Consider the following 18,382-nt stretch of genomic DNA (forward strand, 5'->3'; position numbering starts at 1 on the left):
GAGAACAAGCTGCTTTGACACACAGCATTTCAGTGTGTTTGATTTGATTTCAGGATTCAGGAATATCTATTATTATGTATTGTCTTCGGGATTAGGCCTATTTGACAGTATTCCTGCACCTGGGCTAGGAAATGTTAGCCTGATCCACCATCCTGACCACTGCACTCTTGTTTTGCTTCATTTAACAGAATCCGTGCAGCAAAACAGAATACCGTACGCTCGTGAGATCAGGATGGTCATACGAGGCTAGAGATTCATATTTTCCATCCTCTGGAGGAAAGGTAATGGTACTTTATCACAAGCGTGTTCCAGGAGATCTTTGTTGTGAGGTACACTAGGGCCCTCAAATCCAAATCTGGACCTCGAAGCCAGTTCTACTGCTTAAAAAAGAAAATCCCCTCTAATCAGGGACTGATTTAGACCTGTGACACCAGGTGGGTGTCATTAATTAATTATCAGGTAGAACAGAAAACCAGCAAGCTCCGGAACTTATAGGGTAAGATTTGAATACCCCTACACTAGGGGGTTAGGCCTATATGTGACTTGTTCACAGGAGAGGCATTTGAACATAATCCTTTTTTTTTCTTACAGAATGCATTTTTTGGCATAAATGCCTTCTGGAACATGTGAACTTTCATGTGCCTTAATAGCAAACTTGTGTGCCATCTGTAAATACAAATAAAATTGTTAAATTACGAGCCTAGTTGGTTTAGCCACGGAAAAATCCAGGAACCTTCCCGCTAGCCACGATTGGCTGAGATTACGGATGGACTGGACATGCCGAGAGATGAGTTCAGATTGGTCTGCCATGTAACACGTTTCCGTCTATAACATGAGTTGCTCAGTATGTGTAGGTAATCCTTTCTAACTCATTTCTGAAAGATATCACAAAGAACTGCAAATGTGTTGCTAATTGCTCTCCACTTTCTGGAGGGCAGAGTTTTGAAATCAGTGAAATGTTCGGTGGAAGCAGAGTATGATAGCTAAGGAGAAGGATAAAATTAAGGTGTTTGATTGCAAATATGCAGACGGAGTCGAAAAGACAACAAACAAAAAGCTGTTGTATAAAACACCTGTCTCCAGATTACATTCTACAAACTAAGGACATCCGTGACAGACCGGGAGAAGCGTTCATCCATGTATACGTGTAAAAGAGTCTAGCTAGCTACATTTTTAGATATTATACATTTAAAAAAAAATAATAATAATAATATTTGAAAGTTGTTTTCATTGCAGGTTAAAGTGTACTGTTATGCTAGCTAACGTTAGCTGGCTGGCTTGCTAGCTAATGTTACATGTATGATCTGTGTAGTAATATCATTCATATCTCAGAGCCATTTGCATTGCGAGTTATAGCCTAATGTTAGCTAGCTAACTAACATTGAACCTAGTTGGTTAGCTTTAGCTACCTGTAGATTCATGCAGGATAGTAACGTTATGAGTTGGGATTATGGTTCATTGTTTAGCTAGCTAGCTAACTACATGTTTAAACAAAAGACCCCACTATGCAGGTAACCATCTCACAGTACCGTTTACACCTTCTGTATCCTGTGCATGTGACAAATAAACAGATTTTATTTGATATTGTGTGTTTAACAGAGGCGGTAATGTGAAAAACAACAGGACCTGCACCAAAGTCAAATTAGGATATAACGTTAGGCTAACGAGACAGTGTCCAAGTTCTAAAATTCTCCAGTAGAATGACCTGCTTTTATTTAATCACACTCACAACCGTAAGATATTTTCTGTAATTAGCTCACCCTTAACTTGTAAATAATGATCTTGTCGTGAGTTTATTTTCCTGTAATAATGATTACAAATTTGCTAAAGTTAAGACATTTCCAGCTATATGATATATATATGGTCATTATTTGAAATGGCTAGCCAGCTAACTTAACGTTAGCTAGCTAACAAGCTAGAAACTAACCAAAATATTGTTTAGAAAGTTGATTTTAGTTGCCTGGTTAGCTAGATACATTTTGAAACAAATGGGTTTACTAGTGTTAAAATACAACAGTTTTGCTATTTTGGACCACCAGACTGCTTTTGTGTTTATACTTTTTCATAACGACAAGAACAAGTTTGATGTCAGACGACAATAGAATGTTCATAATGTCACTCCGACAACTGTATACAGACATGTCGATAGAAGTAAAATACAGTGAATAGTGTTTCCGGATTTGGAACGAGTAGTCGTGCCGCACCTCGCTCCGCAGGTAATATTACATTTCATTACATTACAACGGTTTGATTTGTTTGATCTGAGCAATTTTATTTTATTTTTTTAGCTAGCTACATAGCCGTCTTTGTATCAAAGATAATTGTGTAGTTTAGAGTAATTATCGAGGTTAGCTAGCCGGCTATTTTCGTCCTCCGCGACGCGTTCTCCAAACTCAGTCAACACTGCTAGCCAACTTCTACCGACTAGCAGCACTGTAGAAACTAATACATTACAACGGAACGATTTGATTAGTGTAGTGTTAGCTAGCTACACAGCTGTCTTTTCTGTCTTTGTATCTAAGATAATTGTGTAGTTTAAAGTAATCATCGAGGTTAGCTAGCCAGCTATTTTCGTCCGCCGCGACGCGACCCCGTTCCCCAGACTCCAGACTTAGTCAACACACCTAGTCATCATCAAACCCTCTGCTAGCTAGCCAACCTTTACCGACTAGCAGCACTGTAGAAACTAATACATTACAAAGGAACGATTTGACTAGTGTAGTGTTAGCTAGCTACATAGTTGTCTTTGTCATAGTTTGATAATTGTGTAGTTTAGAGTAATTATCGAGGTTAGCCAGCCAGCTATTTTCGTCCCCCGCGACGCCATCTTCCAAACCTAGCCAACTATTACCGACGAGCAGCATTGTAGAAACTAAATACATTACAAAGGAACGTCTTGATTAGTGTTATGCTAGCTACATAGTTGCCTTTGTATCATGATAATGGTGTAGTACTGAAACTATCGAGGTTACCTAGCCAGCTACACTTTCAAACAAAGTCAACAACGCAGCCACTGCTAGCTAGCCTACTTCACCAGCCAGCAGTACTGTATCATTTTAGTCTCTTTAGTCAATAAGATTTTTGCAACGTAAGCTTAACTTTCTGATCATTCGAGACGTGTAGTCCACTTGTCATTCCAATCTCCTTTGCATTAGCATAGCCTCTTCTGTAGCTTGTCAACTATGTGTCTGTCTATCCCTGTTCTCTCCCCTCTGCACAGGCCATACAAACGCTTCACACCGCGTGGCCGCTGCCACTCTAACCTGGTGGTCCCAGCACGCACAACCCACGTGGAGTTCCAGGTCTCCGGCAGCCTCTGGAACTGCCGATCTGCGGCCAACAAGGCAGAGTTCATCTCAGCCTATGCTACCCTCCAGTCCCTCGACTTCTTGGCGCTGACGGAAACATGGATTACCACAGATAACACTGCTACTCCTACTGCTCTCTCCTCATCTGCCCACGTGTTCTCGCATACCCCGAGAGCATCTGGCCAGCGGAATCCTCATCTCTCCCACTGGAATCCTCATCTCTCCCAAGTGGACATTCTCTCTTTCTCCCCTGACCCATCTGTCTATCGCCTCCTTTGAATTCCATGCTGTCACAGTTACCCGCCCTTTCAAGCTTAACTTGTTATGGATAGGGGGCAGTATTTTCACGGCCGGATAAAAAACGTACCCGATTTAATCTGATTATTACTCCTGCCCAGAAACTAGAATATGCATATAATTCTTAGTTTTGGATAGAAAACACTCCAAAGTTTCTAAAACTGTTTGAATGGTGTCTGTGAGTATAACAGAACTCATTTGGCAGGCCAAAACCTGAGAAGATTCCAAACAGGAAGCGCACTCTCTGACTATTTCTTGGCCTTCTTGATTATCTCTATCCAAAACAGGGGATCTCTGCTGTAACGTGACATTTTCTAACGCTCCCATAGGCTCTCAGAGGCGCCAGAACGTTGAATGATGACTTTGCAGGCCATGGCTGAAAAACAGTAGTGCATTTGGATAGTGGTCGATCTGAGAACAATGAGACTGGGGGCGCGTGCACGAGACGACTCCATGTTTTAATTTTTTCGTCTTTGAACGAAAACAGGGTTTCCCGGTCGGAATATTTTCGCTTTTTTACGAGAAAAATCGCATAAAAATTGATTTTAAACAGCGTTTGACATGCTTCGAAGTACGGTAATGGAATATTTTGAATTTTTTTGTCACGAAACGCGCCGGGCGCGTCACCCTTCTTTACCCTTCGTATAGTGTCTTGAACGCACAAACAAAACACCGCTATTTGGATATAACTATGGATTATTTGGAACCAAACCAACATTTGTTATTGAAGTAGAAGTCCTGGGAGTGCATTCTGACGAAGAACAGCAAAGGTAATCCAATTTTTCTTATAGTAAATCTGAGTTTGGTGAGTACCAAACTTGGTGGGTGTCAAAATAGCTAGCCATGATGGCCGGGCTATCTACTCAGAATATTGCAAAATCTAATGTTTTGCTTTCGTTGTAAAGCCTTTTTGAAATCGGACAGTGTGGTTAGATTAACGAGAGTCTTATCTTTAAAATGGTGTAAAATAGTCATATGTTTGAAAAATGGAAGTTTTGGGATTTTTGAGGAATTTGTAATTCGCGCCACGCCTATCATTGGATATTGGAGCAGGTGTTCCGCTAGCGGAACGTCTAGATGTAAGATTAACATCCTTATCATTTATCGCCCTCCAGGTTCCCTTGGAGAGTTCATCAATGAGCTTGACGCCTTGATAAGTTCCTTTCCTGAGGATGGCTCATCTCTCACAGTTCTGGGTGACTTTAACCTCCCCACGTCTACCTTTGACTCATTCCTCTCTGCCTCCTTCTTTCCACTCCTCTCCTCTTTTGACCTCACCCTCTCACCTTCCCCCCCCCCCTACTCACAAGGCAGGCAATACGCTTGACCTCATCTTTACTAGATGCTGTTCTTCCACTGATCTCATTGCAACTCCCCTCCAAATCTCCGACCACTACCTTGTATCCTTTTCCCTCTCGCTCTCATCCAACACTTCTCACTCTGCCCCTACTCGGATGGTATTGCGCCGTCCCAACCTTCGCTCTCTCTCTCCCGCTACTCTCTCCTCTTCCATCCTATCATCTTTTCCCTCTACTCAAACCTTCTCCAACCTATCTCCTGATTCTGCCTCCTCAACCCTCCTCTCCTCCCTTTCTGCATCCTTTGATTTTCTCTGTCCCCTATCCTCCAGGCCGGCTCGGTCCTCCCCTCCTGCTCCGTGGCTCGACGACTCACTGCGAGCTCACAGAACAGGGCTCCGGGCAGCGGAGCGGAAATGGAGGAAAACTCGCCTCCCTGCGGACCTGGCATCCTTTCACTCCCTCCTCTCTACATTCTCCTCTTCTGTCTCTGCTGCTAAAGCCACTTTCTACCACTCTAAATTCCAAGCATCTGCCTCTAACCCTAAGAAGCTCTTTGCTATCTTCTCCTCCCTCCTGAATCCTCCTCCCCCTCCCCCCTCCTCCCTCTCTGCGGATGACTTCGTCAACCATTTTGAAAAGAAGGTTGACGATATCCGATCCTCGTTTGCTAAGTCAAACGACACCGCTGGTCCTGCTCACACTGCCCTACCCTGTGCTTTGACCTCTTTCTCCCCTCTCTCTCCAGATGAAATCTCGCGTCTTGTGACGGCCGGCCGCTCAACAACCTGCCCACTTGACCCTATCCCCTCCTCTCTTCTCCAGACCATTTCCGGAGACCTTCTCCCCTACCTCACCTCGCTCATCAACTCATCCTTGACCGCTGGCTACGTCCCTTCCGTCTTCAAGAGAGCGAGAGTTGCACCCCTTCTGAAAAAACCTACACTCGATCCCTTCGATGTCAACAACTACAGACCAGTATCGCTTCTTTCTTTTCTCTCCAAAACTCTTGAACGTGCCGTCCTTGGCCAGCTCTCCTGCTATCTCTCTCAGAATGACCTTCTTGATCCTAATCAGTCATCTTTCAAGACTGGGCATTCAACTGAGACTGCTCTTCTCTGTGTCACGGAGGCTCTCCGCACTGCTAAAGCTAACTCTCTCTCCTCTGCTCTCATCCTTCTAGACCTATCTGCTGCCTTTGATACTGTGAACCATCAGATCCTCCTCTCCACCCTCTCCGAGTTGGGCATCTCCGGTGCGGCCCACGCTTGGATTGCGTCCTACCTGACAGGTCGCTCCTACCAGGTGGCGTGGCGAGAATCTGTCTCCGCACCACGCGCTCTCACCACTGGTGTCCCCCAGGGCTCTGTTCTAGGCCCTCTCCTATTCTCGCTATACACCAAGTCACTTGGCTCTGTCATATCCTCACATGGTCTCTCCTATCATTGCTATGCAGACGACACTCAATTAATCTTCTCCTTTCCCCCTTCTGATAACCAGGTGGCGAATCGCATCTCTGCATGTCTGGCAGACATATCAGTGTGGATGACGGATCACCACCTCAAGCTGAACCCCGGCAAGACGGAGCTGCTTTTCCTCCCGGGGAAGGACTGCCCGTTCCATGATCTCGCCATCACGGTTGACAACTCCATTGTGTCCTCCTCCCAGAGTGCTAAGAACCTTGGCATGACCCTGGACAACACCCTGTCGTTCTCCACTAACATCAAGGCGGTGACCCGATCCTGTAGGTTCATGCTCTACAACATTCGCAGAGTACGACCCTGCCTCACACAGGAAGCAGCGCAGGTCCTAATCCAGGCACTTGTCATCTCCCGTCTGGATTACTGCAACTCGCTGTTGGCTGGGCTCCCTGCCTGTGCCATTAAACCCCTACAACTCATCCAGAACGCCGCAGCCCATCTGGTGTTCAACCTTCCCAAGTTCTCTCACGTCACCCCGCTCCTCCCCTCTCTCCACTGGCTTCCAGTTGAAGCTCGCATCCGCTACAAGACCATGGTGCTTGCCTACGGAGCCGTGAGGGGAACGGCACCTCCGTACCTTCAGGCTCTTATCAGTCCCTACACCCAAACGAGGGCACTGCGCTCATCCACCTCTGGCCTGCTGGCCCCCCTACCTCTGAGGAAGCACAGTTCCCGCTCAGCCCAGTCAAAACTGTTCGCTGCTCTGGCACCCCTATGGTGGAACAAGCTCCGCCAGGACAGCGGAGTCAATCACCACCTTCCGGAGACACCTGAAACCCCACCTCTTTAAGGAACACCTGGGTTAGGACAAAGTAATCCTTCTAACCCCCCCTCCCCTAAAAGATTTAGATGCACTATTGTAAAGTGGTTGTTCCACTGGATATCATAAGGTGAATGCACCAATTTGTAAGTCGCTCTGGATAAGAGCGTCTGCTAAATGACTTAAATGTAAAATGTAAATGTAAACCAGTCTTTGGCCATGAAATCTTCGGTTGTTTAGTACACTACCATACAACTGCAGTGTATGAGATTTTTTTCTAGCTCTGAGCTTCAAATTTTGCTACAGTACATACAGTAGGACCGAATCCAGGTGGTTGGTCACATATCTGTTTTAATTATTTCTCATCGACCTGTACTGGAACAGTATTAGCATAAGGTAACATAAATCACAGTTTGGCTACAGTAAGTAAGTAGATGTATTCTTTTATCATAAATGTACTGATGCAGTGATGCAAAATGGCGTCCCAGAAATGGGGCAATTTAATAATAAAGTTTATAGTTTCAAACACTGACACATTGAATTAGGCCTATTAACAGTCAGGGCATTGCACCATCATGCTTAAAGGACAATCTCTACTTTGGAATGTAAATGGAATGCTATAGAAGTGTACAGACACTTTTTATGTGATTTCACTTGGTTCTGAGAAACATACCCGACCAGCGATAGACCTCCTCAGGCTCATTCGGCAGAATGTGGGCTTGCAGAAAACATGAACAAAACTCAAAAAACACTAAATAACGTCCTTTTTAAAACTGCAAAACTATAATATAGTGATGCAGATGTTGTACACATGAAATAGTGTAATTTCCAGATTTTATATACTGTTTTGTGAGATTTGAGCAATACTTTTTAGTGCACAAGCAAACGTGTGCTTTCATCAAAAATAGAGATTTGGTAAAACATTTTTTTTTTTTTAAACGGTCCTTTAAGCTTGCCAAAATTTGCAGCATCAGTCCTTAGATAGACTTTGAAATAATATAATATTAACTGGCACTGTCAGCAATGCTCAGCAACTGACTTTGAACTGTGGGAGTTGCACACATCAGTACCTAGATGGGCTTTAAAATAATATAATATTAAACAGACTCAGCGATGTTGCCACGAGCAGCAGCAGCGCAGATATTCAGATGAGCGCGATACAACACTGCACTCACACAGCCACACAGAGTATCTGCGCATGTGCACGGGTGCGCTTCACGCTTCTACAACGTGATAGCTACAGGACCAAACCAGTGGAGTTAGCCTCATGCTCCAACAGTCTTAGTTATTGCTGAATTCCACCCGATATTTCCGTTTACTTCATGCATTGCTGAGTCTACCTTTAACCAGCACAATCAGAGGTGCTCAGCATCTGACTTTGAACTGTGGGAGTTACACCAATCATGTTGGGGCTTCAATAATGCAAGCTGCACTCTGTATGGCCTAGCTGGCTGGCAGTCCAGTGGAACAGGGGAGGTTATGTTTGGCTGGTGGGCTTGCAGTCCAGTGAAACGGGAGGTTCTGCCTGTCTGGCTGGCAGTGCAGTAGAACAGGGGAGGTTCTGCCTGGCTGGCAGTGCAGTCAGACAGGAAGAGGAAAAAACACTGTGTTTTTTATTTGTGATAGACACTCAGCCCTGACAAGCAGGGCAGAAACACACAATAGGCCTAGTCTACTAATTACACTTGATATGTGACCAGAATCCAACCAAATGTAATAAGAGATCATCACTCTGCTTCCTCACAATATTAGTGATGTTTCACACCATTCCCCACTGTTTCCTATGGCCCCCTGACGATGACAGACCGGTCTCTCAACTCTCCAGCACCCAGCCAGCCCCCACCAGTGTCTATTCCAGCCCCACATGAGGTATTGTGACTGGGAGAGGAGACTATTTTGACCTGCCTGTGCCTCCTATAGGGCTGGGCGATATGGCCAAAATATCATATCACAGTATTTTTCTCATTTCTGACGGTATTTTATGTTATTTTATGTTTTGGAATAATAAATTGCCTTATGAGTAGGGGCATGACCCTAGGATGGCAACACATACATTGTACGTTTTCTCCATTTTGATTGTTTTATACTGCTCAAATACACTTCAACCATAAATATTTTTCTGCATTTTCATCAATTTCTGAATTTTCTGCACTCATTTGAGATCATTTCCACACTGCCATGTATGGGTGCACGATATTGGCAAGAAATCTAGGCCTTCTTTTTATGATGCAATTGCGATTTGACTTGTGATTTAGATCAAAACACTTGGGTAAACTGTTGGAATCATGGAAATAGAATGATTATTATAATATAATTATTATTATAATGCCAGAGTTATTGTTACAGGGTAGGAACCAAAGTGTTGGTCAGTGTTTTCTAGGGGACCTACATAGCTGACTCAGTACACTTATCCAGCTAAGTAGCGATTAGCATTAGTGGCTAACACAATTTAGTAACAACTTGCTAAGAAAAGACAAACTAGCTGTTTGCTAGACAAACTAGCTGTTTGCTAATGTTGATTTGATTTGCAGATGTAAGAAACAAACTAAGTGTTATTATAGAACACTTGTGGATTTATATTAAGACGCAAAGTAGAAACAGCATTGTTGTTATCAACACCGTTGCATGTGCTGCATTGACCATGCAGACTGAACGAAAGTGTTTCATGGTCAAGCAACAACAAATGCGCTCCTAGTTGACATGGGGTGGGGCTAGATCTTGTGAGGTAAGCAGCATGGAGAAAGACTGCTAGTACAATTCTCTAGTGTTTTGGCTTCTATTTATGTAAAACCAGGAGTGCTATCCAGATATACCGTATTTTACCCTAATACCGGTATTGATGCAAGGATTGGTTTGGGTTTTTACTTTACCTTCTAGGATCATATCACCTCTACCTTACCTGCCACCCTAGACCCACTTCAATTCGCTTACCGCCCCAATAGATCCACAGACAATGCAATCGCCATCTGTAAGAATGCTGTTTATTGACTATAGCTCAGCATTCAACACCATAGTACCCTCCAAGCTCATTATTAAGCTTGAGGCCATGGGTCTGAACCTCGCCTTGTGCAACTGGGTCCTGGACTTCCTGACGGGCTGCCCCCAGGTGGTGAAGGTAGGAAACATCCCCTCCACTCCGCTGATCCTCAACACTGGGGCCCCACAATGGTGCGTGCTCAGCCCCCTCCTGTACTCCCTGTTCACCCATAACTGCGTGGCCAAGCACGCCTCCAACTCAATCATCAAGTTTGCAGAAGACACAACAGTAGTAGGCTTGATTACCTATGATAATCAGACAGCCTACAGCAGGGATACAAACTGGTGAGGGCCCAAAAAGGTGACACAATTCCTGCTGGGGGAAATGCAGGTTTTAACTAATTAAACAACAAAAAATATGATCTACATGATCAGTCTCTGTGTGTAAAATAAAAAGTGGTTCATGTGAACCTAACACATAGCAACATTTTTTAAAGAAAGCAATCAAATGTTATTTGTTGCCTAGGCTTTACTGCAAATGACACTCAAGTCTAGAGAAAAAACAATACACTAATATTGCAGTTAGCCATGACAGCCTTTATAATATAATAGAATGCTTGTGACCACACATCTAAATATTGCACTTGGGAGGAAAAAACATCTTAAAGTAGAAATAGAATGAAACTAATAGGCATTCTATTTTTGCTCTATTATAGTGGCCACTATAGTAAACATCGATCAAGTGCACAAGGCTACGTGTGCAAAAATAGTTCACTGAGTAGAAAATTAAATCCCCCCCACTCACACGTGTTACTGTCAGGTTCAACACAACAAAAGCAATATCTTTGGGCTACACATTATTACATTGTACACGTGCCTATGGACAACTGTTCTACAATGTGCCAGCAGAGCATGATACCATTTGTTGGCATAATTGATCTCTTTCAGGCAGAGAGTACACCTGGCATACCCCTTTTGATCCACTATATTGAAAAAGTGAGAAAGAGGGAAAGTGTATGATGTTCCTTTCACCTCTATGGTGGCATCCAGTTTAAACCAGGCCCAGCTACATCTACACTTCATCCCTGAATCCACTTGTTTAACAAGTAATGCCTAATTTTCACCTAATTCTCTTATTCTGAAAATTAACCAGATACTTTAGAGGGAAAACATCAATTCACAGATAGTAGTTAGTTCGTTAGCTAGTTAACATTTCACACAGATTGTCGGGGTCCAGTAAGAAACTAACACGTTATAACTTGAGGAACGGCAAGGAGTCGTATACACACCAGTTAACTATAGCAAATTGGTTAGGTTACTAACGTTAGCGCACCTGATATTGTAACGTTTGGTACCTAATGTTAGCTGTCTGACTTTATTTGCCAGCATATTTTCACACCATAAACTTCTCTGGCTATCTAACGGAGAATTTGATCCAGCTAGCAAGATAACGTTACTTAATAATGCTAACAATATTTGTTCCACCACAGTTTCCCCCTCACCTCAAACTTTCCAAATACCAATTGTTTTTCGGTTACAGCTCATGAAGTACGCTTCATCACCTTCTCACCCGTCTCGGTGGTCGGCTTCTCACCGACCTCTCCGTTACAGTTCAGGGAACGCGCAAACTGCTTTTCCACTCTCCCGCTGTCTTTCCAGGGCGCGCGCTGATGCTGTAACTAGCCAATCTCTTCAGTCGCATGCTGCATTCTGTAAAGTGAATGATTGGCTGAGCCTTGGATACAGATGCGCTCCAAAAGCGCATCACTAGTTCGCTTACAGCCAGTAGCGATCCAAAGCCCCCCCCCCCGCCCAAACTTTTCTCATCGGATCTACACGAATCACGTAGGTCACCTATTTTGGATTCAAAACGGCGAACTTCGCCGAAAGGTGACTAGTTTGCATCCATGCTACAGAGAGGAGCTTAGGGCTCTGGGAGTGTGGTGCCTGGAAAACAACCTCTCACTCAACGTCAACAAAACAAAGGTGATGATCGTGGACTTCAGGAAACAGCAGAGGGTGCACCCCCGTATCCACATAAACGGACAGCAGTGGAGAAGGTGAAAAACTTCAAGTTCCTTGGCGTACACATCACTGACAAACTGAAATGAACCACCCACACAGACAGTGTGGTAAAGAAGGCACAACAGAGCCTCTTCAACCTCAGGAGGCTAAAGAAATGAAACCCCCTAAAAGTTTTAGGCTAAAACCCTCACAAAGTTTTACAGATGCACAATTGAAAGCATCATGTCGGGCTGTATCACCACCTGGTTTGGCAACTGCACCACCCGCAACCACAAGGCTCTCCAGAGGGTGGTGCGGTCTGCCCAACGCATTACCGGGGGCAAACTACCTGCCCTCCAGGACACCTACAGCACCTGATGTCACAAGAAGGCCAAAAAGATCATCAAGGACATCAACCACCCGAGCCACTGCCTGTTCACCCCACTTTCATCCAGAAGGCGAGGTCAGTACAGGTCCATCAAAGCTGGGACCGGGAGACTGAAAAACAACTTCTATCTCAAGGCCATCAGACTATTAAACAGCCATCACTAGTACATTAGAGGCTGCTGCCTATAGGCATAGACTACAAATCACTGGCCACTTTAAGGAATGCAACACTAGTCACTGTAATAATGTTTACATATCTGGCATTACTCATCTCATATGTATATACTGTTTTCTAAACTATTCTACGGTATTTTAGTCACTTAATAATGTTGGCATCGCTTGCATTACTCATCTCATATGTTTATACTGTATTCTATACTATTCTACTGTATCTTAGTCCGTTCCGCTCTGACATCGCTTGTCAATATATCTATATAGTCTTAATTCATTCCTACTTAGATTTGTGTGTATTGGGTATATGTTGTGTAATTTGTTAGATATTACTTGTTAGATATTACTGCACTGTCGGAGCTAGAAGCACAAGCATTTCGCTACACCCGCAATAACATATTCTAATCAGGTGTATGTGACCAATAACATTTGATTTGATGTATTTCAATGGTTGGTTTGTTAAATATGATACACCAATCCGTTTTTTATAGTTTACTCCAGTACTTGGGTCATCCCTCTCCCTCTCTCTCAGCAATCCCCACCTCCTGTCACTCAAGGAGAGCACTTGTTGTTGCTCAACCACGAGATCATTTACCGACAGTTCACAGAGAGTTACTGTATTCTTTTTGGTTCACTCTTCGGTCTGCATGGTTAATGCAACAGATGTAACAATATATTGATGACAATGATACTGCTTTCAGGTTTGATTCTTAATATAAATCCACAAGCGTTCTATAATTACACTTTTCATTTGTATATCTTACTGTCTGCAAACAGCAATTTTTTTTTCTTAGCAACTTGTGTTAGCTAACAAATTGTGTTAGCCACTTATGCTAATCGCTAGTTAGCTGGCTAGTTGTTTGTGCAACAGTATCTTCTAAATCAGAGAGAAATAGGCGAAGCATCAATATGTTAGCTACATGAAGTAAAAGAAAACATTAAATGTAGCCAAAGATTATAGGGTTCCACTCCTCTGGGAAACACTGACCAACACTTTGCTTCCTACCCTGTAACAATAACATCTTCAAAGAGATCCTATTAGTATTCTAATTCCTAATTCTATAAACGGCCCAATATTACATTCTAACAATAAAATTTAAATAATCATTCTATTTCCATGACTCCAACTGTAAGGGGTGCGTACTGGCGGCAGAGAAGTCAGGCACAGGAGAGCAAAAACTGTGTTTCCCAACGGCGCAGTTTAATAATAAATACCACCGGAAAACATAACAATCAATAAATGGGTACAAAACCCGACGCACACCAGACATAACGTGCACAAGCACTTACAATAAACAATACCGGACAAGTACATGGGGGGAACGGAGAGTTAAATACACAACATGTAATTGATGGAATTGAAACCAGGTGTGTGAGAAGACAAGACAAAACAAATGGAAAATGAAAGGTGGATCAGCGATGGCTAGAAGACCGGTGACGTCCACCGCCGAACGTCGCCCGAACAAGGAGAGGGACCGACTTCGGAGGAAGTCGTGACATCAACAGTTCACCCAAGTGTTTTTATCTAAATTGCAATTGCAATAAATGGTAAATTTTTTGCCCATATCGTGCAGCCCAGGTGGCAGTGTGGAAATGATCTCAAATGAGATACACTTTTGGTTCAAGTTTTATTGAACAGTATAAAACAATCAGAATGGAGAAAGCCCCATTGAAATAACTTATCATTTAAGTGTTGACACCCTAGGGTCATAAACAACTCAAAGAAAATGTGTATTCAGGTATTGTCAAATACCGTCAGAAATTTGAAACATATTTTGAAAAGGATAGTGTATTTGAGGGATTTAAATTCAACAGCTCCTCCATTGGAGGAGGCATTGAGATATCCCACTAAACACAGATAAGTACTGCTGCTAAGCAGCAGAGAGAGCTGATTCAATAGGTGAGGATGTTAACTTCTTTGGGATAGGGGACAGTATTTTCACGGCCGGATAAAAAACGTACCCGATTTAATCTGGTTACTACTCCTGCCTAGAAACTAGAATATGCATATACTTAGTAGATTTGGATAGAAAACACTCTAACGTTTCTAAAACTGTTTGAATGGTGTCTGTGAGTATAACAGAACTCATATGGCAGGCCAAAACCTGAGAAGATTCCATGCAGGAAGTGCCCTGTCTGACATTTTGTTGTCCTTCTGTTGCATTTCTATCGAAATTACAGCATCTGTGCTGTAACGTGACACTTTCTAAGGCTTCCATTGGCTCTCTAAAGCCGTCAGAAAGTGGAATGGGGTGTCTGCAGTCTCTGGGCAAAGTATAGGAGCAGAGTTTGTAAGTGGTCAGCCTGGGGACAGTGACACTGGAGATGCGCGTTCACGAGACTTCTCCATTTTTTTCTTTCAGTCTTTGAATGAATACAACGTTGCCCGGTTGGAATATTATCGCTATTTTACGAGAAAAATAGCATAAAAATTGATTTTAAACAGCGTTTGACATGCTTCTAAGTACGGTAATGGAATATTTTGCATTTTTTGGTCACGAAATGCACTCGCGCGTTACCCTTCGGATAGTGACCTGAACGCACGAACAAAACTGAGGTATTTGGATATAACTATGGATTATTTGGAACAAAAACAACATTTGTTGTGGAAGTAGCAGTCCTGGGAGTGCATTCTGACGAAGAACAGCAAAGGTAATCCAATTTTTCTAATAGTAATTCTGAGTTTAGGTGACCCCGAAGTTGGCGGATGTCAAAATAGCTAGCCGTGATGGCCGAGCTATGTACTCAGAATATTGCAAAATGTGCTTTCGCCGAAAAGCTATTTTAAAATCGGACATAGCGATTGCATAAAGGAGTTCTGTATCTATAATTCTTAAAATAATTGTTATGTATTTTGTCAACGTTTATCATGAGTAATTTAGTAAATTCACTGGAAGTTTTCGGTGGGTATGCTAGTTCTGAACATCACATGCTAATGTAAAAAGCTGGTTTATGATATAAATATGAACTTGATTGAACAAAACATGCATGTATTGTATAACATAATGTCCTAGGAGTGTCATCTGATGAAGATCATCAAAAGGTTAGTGCTGCATTTAGCTGTGGTTTGGGTTTATGTGACATACAGTGAGGGAAAAAAGTATTTGATCCCCTGCTGATTTTGTACGTTTGCCCACTGACAAAGAAATGATCAGTCTATAATTTTAATGGTAGGTTTATTTGAACAGTGAGAGACAGAATAACAACAACAAAATCCAGAAAAACGCATGTCAAAAATGTTATAAAATGATTTGCATTTTAATGAGGGAAATAAGTATTTGACCCCCTCTCAATCAGAAAGATTTCTGGCTCCCAGGTGTCTTTTATACAGCTAACGAGCTGAGATTAGGAGCACACTCTTAAAGGGAGTGCTCCTAATCTCAGTTTGTTACCTGTATAAAAGACGCCTGTCCACAGAAGCAATCAATCAATCAGATTCCAAACTTTCCACCATGGCCAAGACCAAAGAGCTCTCCAAGGATGTCAGGGACAAGATTGTAGACCTACACAAGGCTGGAATGGGCTACAAGACCATCGCCAAGCAGCTTGGTGAGAAGGTGACAACAGTTGGTGCAATTATTCGCAAATGGAAGAAACACAAAAGAACTGTCAATCTCCCTCGGCCTGGGGCTCCATGCAAGATCTCACCTCGTGGAGTTGCAATGATCATGAGAACGGTGAGGAATCAGCCCAGAACTACACGGGAGGATCTTGTCAATGATCGCAAGGCAGCTGGGACCATAGTCACCAAGAAAACAATTGGTAACACACTACACCGTGAAGGACTGAAATCCTGCAGCGCCCGCAAGGTCCACCTGCTCAAGAAAGCACATATACATGCCCATCTGAAGTTTGCCAATGAACATCTGAATGATTCAGAGGACAACTGGGTGAAAGTGTTGTGGTCAGATGAGACCAAAATGGAGCTCTTTGGCATCAACTCAACTCGCCGTGTTTAGAGGAGGAGGAATGCTGCCTATGACCCCAAGAACACCATCCCCACTGTCAAACATGGAGGTGGAAACATTATGCTTTGGGGGTGTTTTTCTGCTAAGGGGACAGGACAACTTCACCGCATCAAAGGGACGATGGACGGGGCCATGTACCGTCAAATCTTGGGTGAGAACCTCTTTCCCTCAGCCAGGGCATTGAAAATGGGTCGTGGATGGGTATTCCAGCATGGCAATGACCCAAAACAAACGGCCAAGGCAACAAAGGAGTGGCTCAAGAAGAAGCACATTAAGGTCCTGGAGTGGCCTAGCCAGTCTCCAGACCTTAATCCCATAGAAAATCTGTGGAGGGAGCTGAAGGTTCGAGTTGCCACACGTCAGCCTCGAAACCTTAATGACTTGGAGAAGATCTGCAAAGAGGAGTGGGAGAAAATCCCTCCTGAGATGTGTGCAAACCTGGTGGCCAACTACAAGAAACGTCTGACCTCTGTGATTGCCAACAAGGGTTTTGCCACCAAGTACTAAGTCATGTTTTGCAGAGGGGTCAAATACTTATTTCCCTCATTAAAATGCTAATCACTTTATACAATTTTTGACATGCGTTTATCTGGATTTTTTTGTTGTTATTCTGTTTCTCACTGTTCAAATAAATCTACCATTAAAATTATAGACTGATCATTTCTTTGTCAGTGGGCAAACGTACAAAATCAGCAGAGGATCAAATACTTTTTTCCCTCACTGTATGCTTGCTTGGAAAATGGCTGTGATTATTTGTGTCTATGTACTCTCCTAACATAATCTAATGTTTTGCTTTCGCTGTAAAGCCTTTTGGAAATCGGACAACGTGGTTCGATTCAGGAGAAGTGTGTCTATAAAATGGTGTAAAATAGTCCTATGTTTGAGAACTTTGAATTATGACATTTTGTGGTTTTAAATTTGGCGCTCTGATTTTTCACTGGCTGTTGAAAAGTGTTGGGACGATTTCGTCCCACCTCCCCTAGAGAGGTTAAACACACAGTGGGAGGATAGGAACATGATATGCACAGAGCACATCTCTCTAGCATTGGGGTCTCATTTGCTCCGACCTCTCTCTCTCCACTGAACCATACAAGCCCCTCTTGAACTCAGCCTCCAATCTCATGAGCTACTACATAGAGTACCAGTCAAAAGTTTGGACACACCTACTCATTCCATGGTTTTTCATAATTTTTACTAGGTTCTACATTGTAGAATAATAGTGAAGACATCAAAACTATGAAATAACACATAGAATCATGTAGTAACCAAAAAAGTGTTAAACAAATCAAAATATATTTTATATTTGACATTCTTCAAAGTAGCCACCCTTTGCCTTGATGACAGTTTTGCACACTCAGAGGTGAGCCAAGAAATAAAGAAAGGGGTTTGATAGAGGGCTAGGAGTGCTGGAGTGATGATGCTGGGCTTGGCTCAGTGGGCTGCATTGCTACTGTTGTTGACTGTTCATTGTGATGGATACTAGGCATCAAATAGGCCAAGGCTATACTAAGCCAATGTTCACACCTGAGAAGTTCTGATTATTCCAGGTTCATTACCACTTCAAAGCCTCTTAAAATAGGCCTAGTGCTCAGAATCAGAGCTGGTTTATTCCGCTCATAACAATTTCAAAACACATTATGCAACCTGCTGCTGCGGCTACTCCGGTCCAAAATAACCCCCCTGGGAGCTGGTTGGTCTTGCCCAGTTACCCACAGAACACAGCTGCAGATGG

At 43.1% G+C, this 18,382-nt stretch overlaps 1 protein-coding gene across 4 annotated transcripts in view; it reads right to left on the minus strand.

The window, feature by feature from the left end:
- The window catches only part of LOC106588196 (sodium bicarbonate cotransporter 3), a 76,549-nt gene that overhangs the window by 48,717 nt on the left and 9,450 nt on the right, over positions 1–18,382 (minus strand). The window lies entirely within an intron of this gene.

Source organism: Salmo salar, chromosome 27, assembly GCF_965601325.2.
Source record: "Salmo salar chromosome 27, fSalSal1, whole genome shotgun sequence".
Lineage (NCBI taxonomy): Eukaryota > Metazoa > Chordata > Actinopteri > Salmoniformes > Salmonidae > Salmo > Salmo salar.